The 12413-nt window shown below is 39.9% G+C and overlaps 1 protein-coding gene across 2 annotated transcripts in view; it reads left to right on the forward strand.

Moving 5' to 3' along the window:
- ZNF704 (zinc finger protein 704) overlaps nucleotides 1-12413 on the forward strand; it is a 1522633-nt gene that overhangs the window by 220950 nt on the left and 1289270 nt on the right. The gene's annotated exons all lie outside the window — the stretch shown is intronic.

Consider the following 12413-nt stretch of genomic DNA (forward strand, 5'->3'; position numbering starts at 1 on the left):
ATGTAAAGGGATACAACGCATATGTTTTTATGTTTGTTGACTTGTAGGAGAGTTATGAGTAATTCAGCGTTGTTAAATTGGGGGATAGGTTTGTTGTAGGGAGTAATTAGTAAGGAAGATGTATATAGGAGGGCTACTCCACCTCCTTTCTTGTGAGATCTGTCTTTTCTAAGAATAGAGTAGTTAGCTGGAACTATTTCAGAGTCTTTTATAGAGGGTTTTAGCCATGTTTCTGAGATAGCTAGGATGTCAGGTTTATTGTGCGTGAGCCAGGCATGGAGGGTTGCGACTTTGTTGACTATGCTTTGGGAGTTTATAGCAGTAAAAAATGTAGGTTTGTGTGTGGAGGTGGGGGTAGAGGGGCCTGGGTTGGGATGGATGTCACCTGATAAAAGACTGGTGATCAGATGAAAGATAGGGTTGGAATGATCCTGTAGTAGTTTAATAAGAGGATTTTGTGTTAATGTGGTTGAAAAGGGCTTTTTTGTCGCTATGGGAATGAGGTATTTCTGAGTGGTGAGCAGTTTGTATGAGAAGAATAGGAGATGTTTTATGGGGTAAAGATGTGGTGAGATAGAAGAGTGTGAAAGTGTTAGAGGGGAACTAAGATGGTTGGTTATGTGATAGAATTGCGTGTGGTGGGGGGTACAGGGTTGGGTGAGGTAGTGAAGATATGAAAGTGTAAGGAGTAGTAATAGTAAGATAGAGATGGATGAAGGTCTCAAAAGCATGTTGATTATGGTTGTTATTGTTGTATAGTATTGCAATGGTTCTGAGCAAGGTTAGTATGGTAAAAGTTGTGGAAATAGTGGGGAGTATGAGGTATATGGGGTGGAGGGGTGTGGAAGCTGAAAGAAGGTTCAAGTAGTAGAGTGAGAGTTTTAGAGTTGTGGATGAAGGATGTGGAAAAGTAGAGGGTGAGGTTAGAGAATGTAATAGGGTGGGGTAGGGTGTGTCTAGGTTGTAGGAGATTGATTGGTGTGTAGTGGAAGAGGGTGTGGTTATAGGAGGGATATAGGTAGAGGTGCTGGGGGTGGGTGGGATTTGGGGGCAGGGTAGGGGAGCGGAGTGAGCCCGAAGGGCGAACGGAGCGGGAAGAACCAGAAGAAGATTGAGAGCCAATCAGTGGAGTAAGGATTACAGAAGAGTAAGTTGAAGCAGGGTAAGTAGAGCTTTCTGGATGCAGTATGTGTGTATGTATATAGTAGGTATAGGAGGGTAGTAAGATATAGGAGAGAGAGAGAGAGAAGTAAGAATAAAAACCGAGAAAAGCAAAGAGTGAGTAAAGCAAAAGGCAAATAAACAGAGGGGTGGGACGCCCTCTAGTGGCCAAATGCAGAATGCACTGACCCACTAGGGAGGTTTATGGACTAAAATAGGGTGAAAGCTTTCTTCCAGCAGGGTGCACTGTGGCTACATTTTTGAAGCTCAGAACATGTAACAGTTTTCTTAAATTTGTAAACAGTTTGTGGATTACATTAATATTGACAAATGTCATAGAATTATGTACAAAATTCTATCTAGCTAGGCTGGCAACCTTCGTATACCCCCCCCGGCTGGACTGGCTAACACAGGGGGTCCTCCCCAAGCTTCCTTAAGCTTCTGGAATGCCTGCTTACATGCTGTAGTCCACACTGCCTTATCTGGCCTGTTTTTCCTTGTCAGGTCTGTGAGGGGAGGAGCTGTGGTACTATAACTGGGGATGAACTTCCTGTAGTACCCTGCTGTCCCTAAGAATGCCCATACCTGCTTTTTGGTGACAGATGCAGGCCATGACTGAATGGCTTCCACTTTAGCAGGTTCTGGCCTGATCGTACCACTCCCCACTTTTATGTCCCAGGTAGAAGACCTCTGCCATACCCACCTGACATTTATTCGGCTTAATGGTCATCCCTGCCCTCCATAGTCTGCCCAGCACCTCCCTGACATGTTGAAGGTGCTCTTGCCAGGAATGGCTATATATTGCAATATCATCTAGGTAAGCAAGGGCAAACCCTCCTGCTGGATATGATCTAACAGCCTCTGGAAAGTCACTGGGTAATTTATTTAGCCAAAGGGCATCTTTGTGAACTCATATTAGCCAAAAGGAGTCACAAAGGCTGATCTCGCTCTAGCACTGAGAGTCAAGGGTACCTGCCAGTAACCATTGGTAAGATCAGTGGTGGTAAGATACTTAGCCCCTCCCAGCTGCTGCAGGGCTTTGTCTGTTCTAGGCATGGGGTAAGCATCTGACTCTGTGTGACTATGTAATTTCCTGTAGTCCTCACAGAACCGTATGCTGCCATCATTGTGTGGTACCAGCACCATTGGGGAGGCCCAGGGACTGTTGGACTCTTGAATTAGTTCCAACATTTCCTGCATCTCCTCCATCAGAGTCTGACTCTCTCAAGCACCCTGTAAGGGGCCTGCCTAATAGGCCTTTGGGATCCTGTATCCACCTGGTGCTGCAAGAGGTGGATGCACCCTGGTTTCTCAGTGAACATGTCTCCAAACTTCTGTAACACTGCCTGCTCAGATTTTTCAAACCTAGGTAGGAAATAACTTTTGGGACATTGCTACCTCTTCCACTGAGGTGTCAGTCTGAGCCTCACTTAGAACATATGCCACAAAAGACTCCTTGTGAGATTCACACCAACCTTCCCACTCATTACAAATTAAATCCAAGGGTCCCCTCATTCTATGCCCATACAGCAACTCAAAAGGTGAAAATCTTGTGGATTCCTGGGGAATCTCTCTGTAAACAAACAACAGATGGGGCAAATATTTGTACAAATCCCTCTTATACTGGTCTGCACTTGCCTATAGCATGGACTTAATTGCAGAGTTTAACCTCTCAACAAGATCATTAGTCTGGGGATGGTAGGGGGTGGTCTTCAGGTGTTTCACCCCACAGTACTTCCACAGACAAGCCAGCAGGTCTGAAATGAAATTGGCACCTCTGTCAGTCAGTTTTTCATTTGGGAAACCTACCCTGCTGAAAACCTCTAACAAAGCATTTGGCACATTTTCCTCCTCAATAGAGGATAAAGCCTCTGCCTCAGGGTATCTTGTAGCATAATCTACTACCACTGGGATATACTTGTTCCTTATTACTGTTATCCAAATAGTAAGTGTGACCCAAGGCTAAAGCTATTGGAGTGGCTTAGACAGTATCACCAAATACATGCAATGTACTCTTAAGAGCTTAAATTACCTTTACACAAAACAGCCACAGTTGAAAGGTTTAAAAATATTTAATAGTAAGTAATAAAAACACAAGGCAATACTTATTACTTCAACACAATGACATTACATAGTTAAGAATTCACAGGAAAATGCTTTAAATAATACTGTAGAATAGTCTGACATAAATATAGAAAACAGCTAGACTAATCTGGCTATTTCTATCCATCTCTAAGAGAAATCATTGTTCTAAATAAATATCTTACATACAGAGCAAAGGCAGAGTGCTGGTGATTTGATGTCTTCAGGTTCAGACAAAATCCAAAAATCCCTCCTTTCTTTCTGTCCTTAAATTGATAACACAGTACTGCTGAGTAATTTCAGATTACATCATTCTTAACAGTTTTGATTTAGTTTTCCAGGCTCACAGAACTTAAAATTTACATTTCTTTTTGCAATTTGCACCTGCAGGAAGCCACAGCAATAAAAGACATTTTACATGTAAAATCTAGTAATTAACTCTTGTCCTAAGACAATAGAAAGAACTTGAGATCAGTCATACAATGCTATACTTATCAGCTTTCTTCCAGCAGAGTGCACTGAGGTTACATTTTTGAAGCTCAGTACATGTAACAGTTTTCTTATATTTATAAACAGCCTGTGGATTACATTAATATTTACAACTGATATAGAATTATTTACAAAATTCTATCTAGCTAGGCAGCCTTCACAGACTGAATGCTGTAATTAAATCAAAAGGTGCTTTAACAAAGTATTTTTTTAAGGGCGTGCACACTTATGTAACCAGCTTATTGTCCATTTTGTTATATATTTTATATTTTCCCCTAACAGATTTGTTTTTCAGTTGAATTGTACAGGTTATAGCTCACATTAAAGGTGGGAAAAGTTTTGAAGTGATTTATTGTGGTCTCATTTTTTTATATCACAAAAACCTGGCATGTTAACAGCGGTGTGTAAGCTTTTTATATCCACTGTAGGTGGGGAAGCACCAATGCTTCATTTTTATTTAATTAACCTAATTTTATTTCATTATTATTTTAGTTATTATTGGAGCCACGGTGGTGCAGTGGTAGTATTGTTGCCTCACAGCAAGAGGTTTTCCTGTTTGATTCTGGGCTGGAGTGCCTTCTGTGTGGAGTCTGCATATACTCCCAGCGGTCGAGTGGCGTTCGAAAGACATGTGTGAATGGGCGTGCCTTCGTTGAAGGTTGGGCGTCAGGCTGGCAACTCGGCACCATAAAAAAATCTACTGCCAATCATTAGCGGTCTGGAGTTCCGCTGTGGTGACTCCCAACCGGGCAAAGCCAAAAAGACAAACATTATTTTAGTTATTATTGGTATGTGATCTGAAATATATTGGATATGCATTAAAAAGTTTAATTAAATGCATCTATTCCTGTGGAAATAGAATTTCTGTCTAGCATAGCCCAGTTTTTGTTCCTTGAAAAATATTATGTAAATTCTCTCCAAATTAATACTACCAAATTCACATCTTCCATACCAAATATTTTCATGCATTTCTTCAAAAATCTACCCCTTTTTGTTATACTTTCCATTCCAGGCCCCCCAGATACATCCTCAGTATTGCAAATCAAATTTCATTCCCAACCTATAAGTAATATTCACTGCTGAAAGCTGATTATTTCTCCCAGAGTTTTCTTAAGCTCCATTGTAGCAGTTTTAGGTGGAATATAAATATATACGAGTGTAATAATCCTCCCTTGCCAGTAGCTCCTTACTACTACAAATCTACCATTATCTTTTTTATCTCTTCTATCACTATTGGAACTTCTCTTCTAGTTAATGTACATACTACCCTTTTCCTTTGTCCTAGATTTTCTTCTGAATAACCACCCTGAAATCCTTTATTTATCAAATTCATATGCTGAGTTCTTTCCAGATGTGTCTCCTGTAGCACAGCTATTTGCACTCTGTATTTTCTAATGCAATTAAGTATTCTTTCTTTTTTGCATATATCTGTGAAACCAATCACATTTAAATGTAATATGGAAAGTGTTGTCATTATGATAAGATATCATCATTCCCACCTGTTATGTGTCTAGTTGTACAGTTGTGTCTGGTCATATCCATTTGAACCTATGCCACATCTTTTTTGTTTTAATGTAAAAACACACAAAGAAATTACCATATAACACTCCCAGAACCTGTTAATGTAGTACTAATGCACAAAACTATGTATTTCTTCAAGTAATGAAATTTAACCCTCCTAATAGAAACAGTTGTCCCAGACTGACAGCCACACTCATAGATCTGAATTAACCTATAATGAAGCTTATCCTTGCTAAGATATGTGATGCAGCCTGTGCTTCTTCTTCCATTAAGTGCTATTTTTGTCTTATCTTTATTCCTCTCCCTGATGTCAAAAAATACTTGAATGCTTTCAGAAAACGTCTCCTAGCCTTTGAAGGAAGGATATATTCTCATTATCAGATTGTCTCCATAGAAACATGAGAACCAGATACACAGCTGCCTTAGTGTCCACATTTCTTAAAACCAAATAAGAAAAAAGAAAGAAGAAGGAAACACATGGGCATCTGTTTACTTTAGTATCCTTCTTACACACAAAAATAACTGAAAAAGCTTTACTTTATAGCATCCAGTATATGCCATCTATTATAAAAATAACTGTTAAGAACATTTTGTTTTACTTAGTTAATTTTTTCCTCCCTATTCCTCTTTCTTTAATGTTCTTTCTTAAATTAATGACATGGAGTAGGGCATATGCTTTGGAGTCCCCTACAAGTTTAACAGAGACAAAAAAGTCCAGTATTTCCAGGTTTTCCTGTTCCACCATGTTTCACAAATGCAATTGATACTCTGTAATCCCACATTTCTTCATCAATTTCGTAGTTGCTAGTTTTCTTCCTGTTGATCTCTGTTGTCCACATCGAATTTATGTTTAATTTCCAATGTATTCGTGGTTCTTTTAGTCAACTCTTGTGATTTTTTTCTATCTCTCAAGCATTTTCCTTTGGAACATTGGAGAAGGTTTTACTAACATAGTTTTTCTGGCTTTATTATCAGAAGAATAAGATTCAGAATCCCGTTTGTGTGATAGCTCACTTTTTGTTTGACAAAATTTTGTATTTCCTCCTCAGCATGCTTTATTTCCTCTTTAGCATGCTCTGCATCAAAAAAATGATTTTGACCCTTCAGGAAGAAAATATTCTGAAAATAACTGAAGAGCAGCTTGAATCTCACCCCTACTTCTCAATGTTCCCTGATTGAATAAATTTGCTCCTCTTCTGCCTGGTATATAGTAAGTAATCATTTTCCACACTCACTACTGTTGCCCACTTTTAGTACATTGTCCTTCCAACACACTTTTGTCAGAATCAACTCTTTCTGGTAGGAGTGCAACTTTACTATTAAAGGTCTGGGTTGCTTTCTCCTGGCCATATTTGGAGCATACACGTGATGTGCCCTTTCAGTTAACAACTCCTGCTGTGGAATACCCATCCAGTTGCTTATTTCTACTTTCATAAAATTAATACCGTTTGTTCCTTCCAGTTTCCTTGCTACAGCAGAAAATCTCAGTTCTTTCCTATGAGTTGTATCCTGTACTTCAACCATTTTTGAAACATCTCTTCTTGAGCAGGCTCATAATCAACCAGCCATTTTTTCATTTTGATCACTGACTTTTGCAGTTTTATCAGCTCATCTGTATATCTGTTTAAAGCATCTTCCATTTTTTCCAGCCTTTTGTTATTTGAGGTGGTATACTCATTTTAATCAGTTATTAGCACATTTGATTTATTTTCCTCTAGATTATTAGAAGTCATGTTTTGCACCAAATCTGGAGCTTGAACTGCCTTTTGCTGAACAGCTGCAAGATTCTTCCCAGCCAGTGCTGCCTCCTTGTCTTTTTATGATTGATTTGTTTTCAGGTTCTGTGAATTTCTCTTTCTATACCATCCAGGCTGTGCAGTTACTAGCCTGTTACTGAAATTTACCCAAAAAGACAAAGTCACTGATTCGCTTTCCTGGGAGAGCTGATATTAAGCTGTTATTCAGTGTACAGCCATCTTGGAAGTCCAAGAGTATGTAAAATTGATCTTTTAAATTCATGTTTTAATCTTTTTCTTTTTTTTTTTCTTTTCAATTCTTATGTGAATATTTTTCTTGCATTTTTCTTGTTTTCTTTACAAGTTGTATCTTTTTCATAGATGTAAGTTCTCATTTAGAGCTTATTTAAACCTTTTAAGATTTGTATCAGTCATCTGTATGTGTTTAGTGTCACCTATGGTATATTACTTTATGTTAGTACTGAAATATGTATTATTCATCTCTAAAATTCAACAACAATTTGGAAAAAACAGAGATGGAAACTATTGTCGGGTAACAAAGCAGTAAAGTAATGATTACGTAACTTAAAATATATTATTAATTTATGGTTTGATCCAGAAGATCAATGTAATGTGATAAAAAATTAAAACAATTGTCAATTTCCAAAAGTCTTTGCCTACTGCGTTAAGAAAATGGGTTTGTAAGACTGCCATTAAAGATTCGAACGTTTTTTTTTTGTGTGTTATTTGAAAGACTGTTATAAAGCCTTGCATGAATCTGAACAGTATAGGCTTGTAGTAAAACCTGTGTCAAATACTGGTAACACCAAAAAGTAACAGCTGTAGGCATACTGTGTTTACAATGTGGAAAAAGAGGTGGGAGAGAGATATTTTGTTGTTTTGATAGTAACACTGTTAAACCCAGGAAAACTGTAATCTCTAAAAAGCATGCTACTGGAGACATTATGTCTTTGGAATGTAATAAGTTATCTGCTAGAGTGGCTAAAACTACATTGCGTTACTCTGCACTTACCAAGTTAATTAAGAGTAATGTTTTAACTGATGGCAGATAGCTCTGAGGACTGCTAGAGTCAGGCAGTATGGTAGCACAAAAAAACAGTATGTATTTAAAAAGAAATCTAATATTAACAAATCTGCAGAACTTGTATTTATTCATGACAATGAGAAATGGTATGGTTTTACTCAGAAAGAAGTACAAACTGGGTTTGGAAACATAATATTCAGGTTCTGTTTTCCCAGTTTAGTACATGATATTGTTTGATATAACATGATAATAAGGAAGTAGTTTTTTCCACTTTAAAGAGTTATGGAGGCAATGGAAAGAAGGTAATTACTTTGATAAACTAACATATCAATGTACGGAGGGGAACTAACAAGAGAAAAGTCCTACAAATGTGTCTCTTCCTAACAAAGAAAATGGTGAGGGGAACAAGTACCAGACACATCTGAGTGTATGACGCTAACAAACTCCAGGGCATAGTTCCAGAATTTCTTAAAGGTACAAATGTGTGGTTAAAGACTTTGTTTTGCCTGTTTATCTTTTGTTGACCAGACTAGTCCCATTAAGCCAGTGGCCTCTTTTCAATGGTGATCGAAGGTGGTGTTCATTCGGTGACAGAAAGAAGAAATACCATTTTCAGAAACAGGTCAGAATATACTTTTGACTGGTCAGCATGCAAAAACAGAACATCTGAAAGGAATAGGATTATAGCATAAACATACTGCAGCCTGGAAGTGTTTCAAAGCAGGAAATAAAAAGTTATTGCAGCTTGAAAATATTGCAAAGCAGGTAGGCAAAGTGGTTATCAAAACTGAAGAGATACAAATGTCTAACAGAAGGGTGTATTCCAAGGAAATGAAGTTAGGAAGTATAGAAAATGCACAACATGAATTGAATTCCAATCTTTCTATAATGCTAAATCAGAAATCCCAAAGATAGCTTTTACCTTGGTAAATAAAGAGGGAGAAGCAGTACCTGATCAGAGTTTTAAACCCATTTCTGTCAGTGTAAGACTAAAACATCAATGAGAAGATTCCAGGTAGCAGTTACAGAAAAAAGGAAAACGTAGTATATACTAAGATGCAAAGTAACCTTGACCAGGGCCATAAAGATAATCCTTTTAAGCTAAAATACAGAAAATGTAGGCAAAAGTAAGAGTACTCGGTACATTAGGTTCATAAAAAGGGGACAAAAAAATTAGATTAAGTAGATACAGCAGGTGATGCTAATGAATACTGTTATGAGTTGCCATTTCTAAGAGAAGAACTAGACACTGCAACTCCAGTGCTTGTGATGGTGGAGTAGAAGTCAGTGCCTTCTACCTCACAGCAGGCTGATCTGGAGGAAATCTTAGAGTTAACTGACCTTCAGGTAAGGTGGTTAAATTTTTAAAAAGGTACAGTGGGAAGATTGCATTTTGAGAAGCAGAAGGGAAAATATAGCTAGGGTTATATGGGAAGAAACTGAACAAATACTTGCCCATTCATTGAGTTGTAACATAGGTTCATAGGTTCATAGGTTCATACTAGGCTATCTGCCCAAGGGCATTTATAAGCCTAGCCCATAGTTATGTGGCTTTCGCCACCCCTTTAGTTTGAATAAAAACTATGCCTATCATTTTGCTGTGCCTCTGTCAAGCAGTGACGCTGAAGTAATCCCTGGGGTATATCTGCAATCTCCCATCCATTGGTCAAGATTCCTCTTGAACAAGACCAGAGAGGTGCTCTGCCTCACATGTACCGGGATTTTGTTCCACAGCATAGGGAGTCTCTGGGTGATGAATTTGTCCCTCCAGCACGTTCTATTTATAACCGTGTCAAGGTTTAAGTCTCCCGCCCTTGTGGTTCTGAGGGATCTAGATTTTTTGAGGTGAAGCATATTCATCAAATCTGGGTTTGACATGGCCTTATATGTCAGGCACAGGTCACCTCTGAGCAAGCGGTATGAGACTGAATAGAGCTGGAGTTCTTTCAGTCGGGCAGCATAAGACATATTTTGAGACCCTTTATCCTTTTGGTGAGGAACTTTTGGGGCCTTTCAAGCTGCAGCAGGTGTCTGGTCAGATACATTCGAACGGGCATTGTACTCAATCATAGGTCTAATAAGTGATGAGTACAGGGGACGATGACCTCCCTTGATCTAGATGTGAATCCCTTCATGATCAGGTGGGTGATATAGAAGGTTTTCCTAACTACTTTAGCAACATGAGTGTCAAACGAAGGCTACTGTCAACCTGGGTCCCCAGATCTCTGATGACTTTTTCTGTGCTCAGTGGATTGCCACCTATATGGTAGCTAGGGGTAGCCTTGTTTTTCCCAAAGGGTATGACTATGCTTTTTTTGGCGTTTAACTTCAGGCCATGGCTCTGGCACCAGTTATCCATTTCTGTGAGGCCCTTCTGGAGGATATCTGTGTCAGATGTGTTTTCGACTATGGCCCAGTTTGCAGTCATCTGCAAACTTTGTCAGCCATAACCCTCCTGTGTTTGCTTGTACTTCAGAAAAGTAGATGCCAAACAAGAGTGGACCCAGGACTGAGCCCTGTGGGACACCACTTGTGACAGGCTTTGAGTCTGACATGGCTCCAGCAACTCTGACCCTGTGGGTTCTGTCACTTAGCCAGTTTGCAACCCATCTTGTGATGTATGGGTTTACATTCAAGCTGATGAGTTTTTCGATGATACCTGAGTGGGGTATTGTGTCGAAGGCCTTTGCCAGGTCGAGGTAGGCTGTATGGACTGCCTTTCCTCATCAATGGCCTTGGTGACTGTCTCGAAAAAGTCAACCAAGTTTAAGAGGCAGGATCTGCCTTTGACAAAGCCAAACTGAGTTGGATCCAAAGTCTGCAAGTTCCCTATGTCTTTATTTATGAGTTCCATTATGATCCTCTCCATGGCTTTGCAGATAAGGCTTGTCAAGCTAATGGGGCGGTAATTTCCAGGGTCTGTGGAGGCACCGCCCTTATGAAGTGGGACCACAGTCGCCGTGCGCCACTCCTTGGGTACGTATCCTGAGGTGAGGCTAAGATTAAACAGCTGTCCTAACTGTGGGTTTAATTCCTCATTGAGTTCATGAAGCACAGCCGGGGACACCATCCGGTCCCATGGATGCTGTGTTTTTGCCTTAGTGAGGGCAGTTCTCACCTGGGCGTTGGAGATGTTTGGGGGCTACAATCCTCTGGAATAGATATCTCTCCTTTTGGGGAGGGGAGAAGTTTGCACTGAACCTGTCAGCCAGTATGTTGGCAATGTGTGTAGGTTCAGTAATTTTCACATCATTTTGAACTAATTCTGAGCATATCTGGGAGTTTCCTCCTAGGTTTCTAACATAGCTAAAGAAGGCCTTATGATTCTCTTTAGAGTCCTTGGCGATTTTTCTCTCAAAATTTGCCTTGGATGATTTTATGAGAGCTCTTAGTTTTTACTTATAATGATCAAAGGTGTCTTACCTTTCAAGGATTTTGCTCTATCTTGTAGTAGCTTCCTCCTTTTGTTGTAGAGCTTGTTTATGGCTGGGGTCCACCAGACTGGACGCTTGCCTTTGGTACAGAGAGTCTTAGTTTTGTTTGGGATTGCCTGATCCATGCAGTCCTGTAGGTGCTGGTAGAAGGCATTTGTAAGTGATTCAGCGGTTTGAGTAATGTTTACCACTGGCTCAGGGGCCTTAAAGGAGACCACACTAGTTTTTAGAAGTGTGAAATCGGCTTTTGAGAAGTTTTTCAATGTGGTCTTTTTTGCTTCAGGTGGGGCGGGATGAGGACCTCCAGCGAGATTAGTTTATGATCTGATCTCACCAGTGAGGGGTATACTTCCGGTGTTGAACATTTTGATCCCATGTTCGTGATGATGAGATCAAGTATGTTTTCTCCTCTTGTGGGGATGGTGACTAGTTGTTCCATGGCATTTGAGTTTATGAACTCCAAGAATCTTTGGGTTAGAGTGTTCGGGCTTGAGTAGTGTTCCCAGTCTATATTAGGGTAGTTAAAGTCACCTAGTATGATGGTGTTTGGAGATACATTTATCCCCTCCAATGTTTTCAGGAAGGCCATGTGAGGTTCCTGAGTTTGAGAGGGTGGCCTGTAACATGCTACAAATTGCAGAGCAGTCTTGCCTATGGTTAATTGCACCTGGATGGTCTCCGATGCATCATGCATTGCCACCAACCTTGAGGTGTGGGTGTCCTTTATGAATATGGACACCCCTCCCTCCTTTCTTGGTGTTGTCCGGATTTTGGGGCCGGAACGCATGATATGAGGTGAAACCTGTTAGTGCTGGGGTGCTCTCAGGAGCCTTGAACCAGGTTTCTGTCACAGCACAGACATCGATGTTCTCCATATTGAGAAGGGCCTCGAGTGCGTGCATCTTGAGATTGAGACTTCTGGCATTGAGCAGCATTACCCTTAGT

This window comes from Protopterus annectens, chromosome 3.part0 (assembly GCF_019279795.1).
Source record: "Protopterus annectens isolate FY-2018-M chromosome 3.part0, PAN1.0, whole genome shotgun sequence".
Lineage (NCBI taxonomy): Eukaryota > Metazoa > Chordata > Ceratodontiformes > Protopteridae > Protopterus > Protopterus annectens.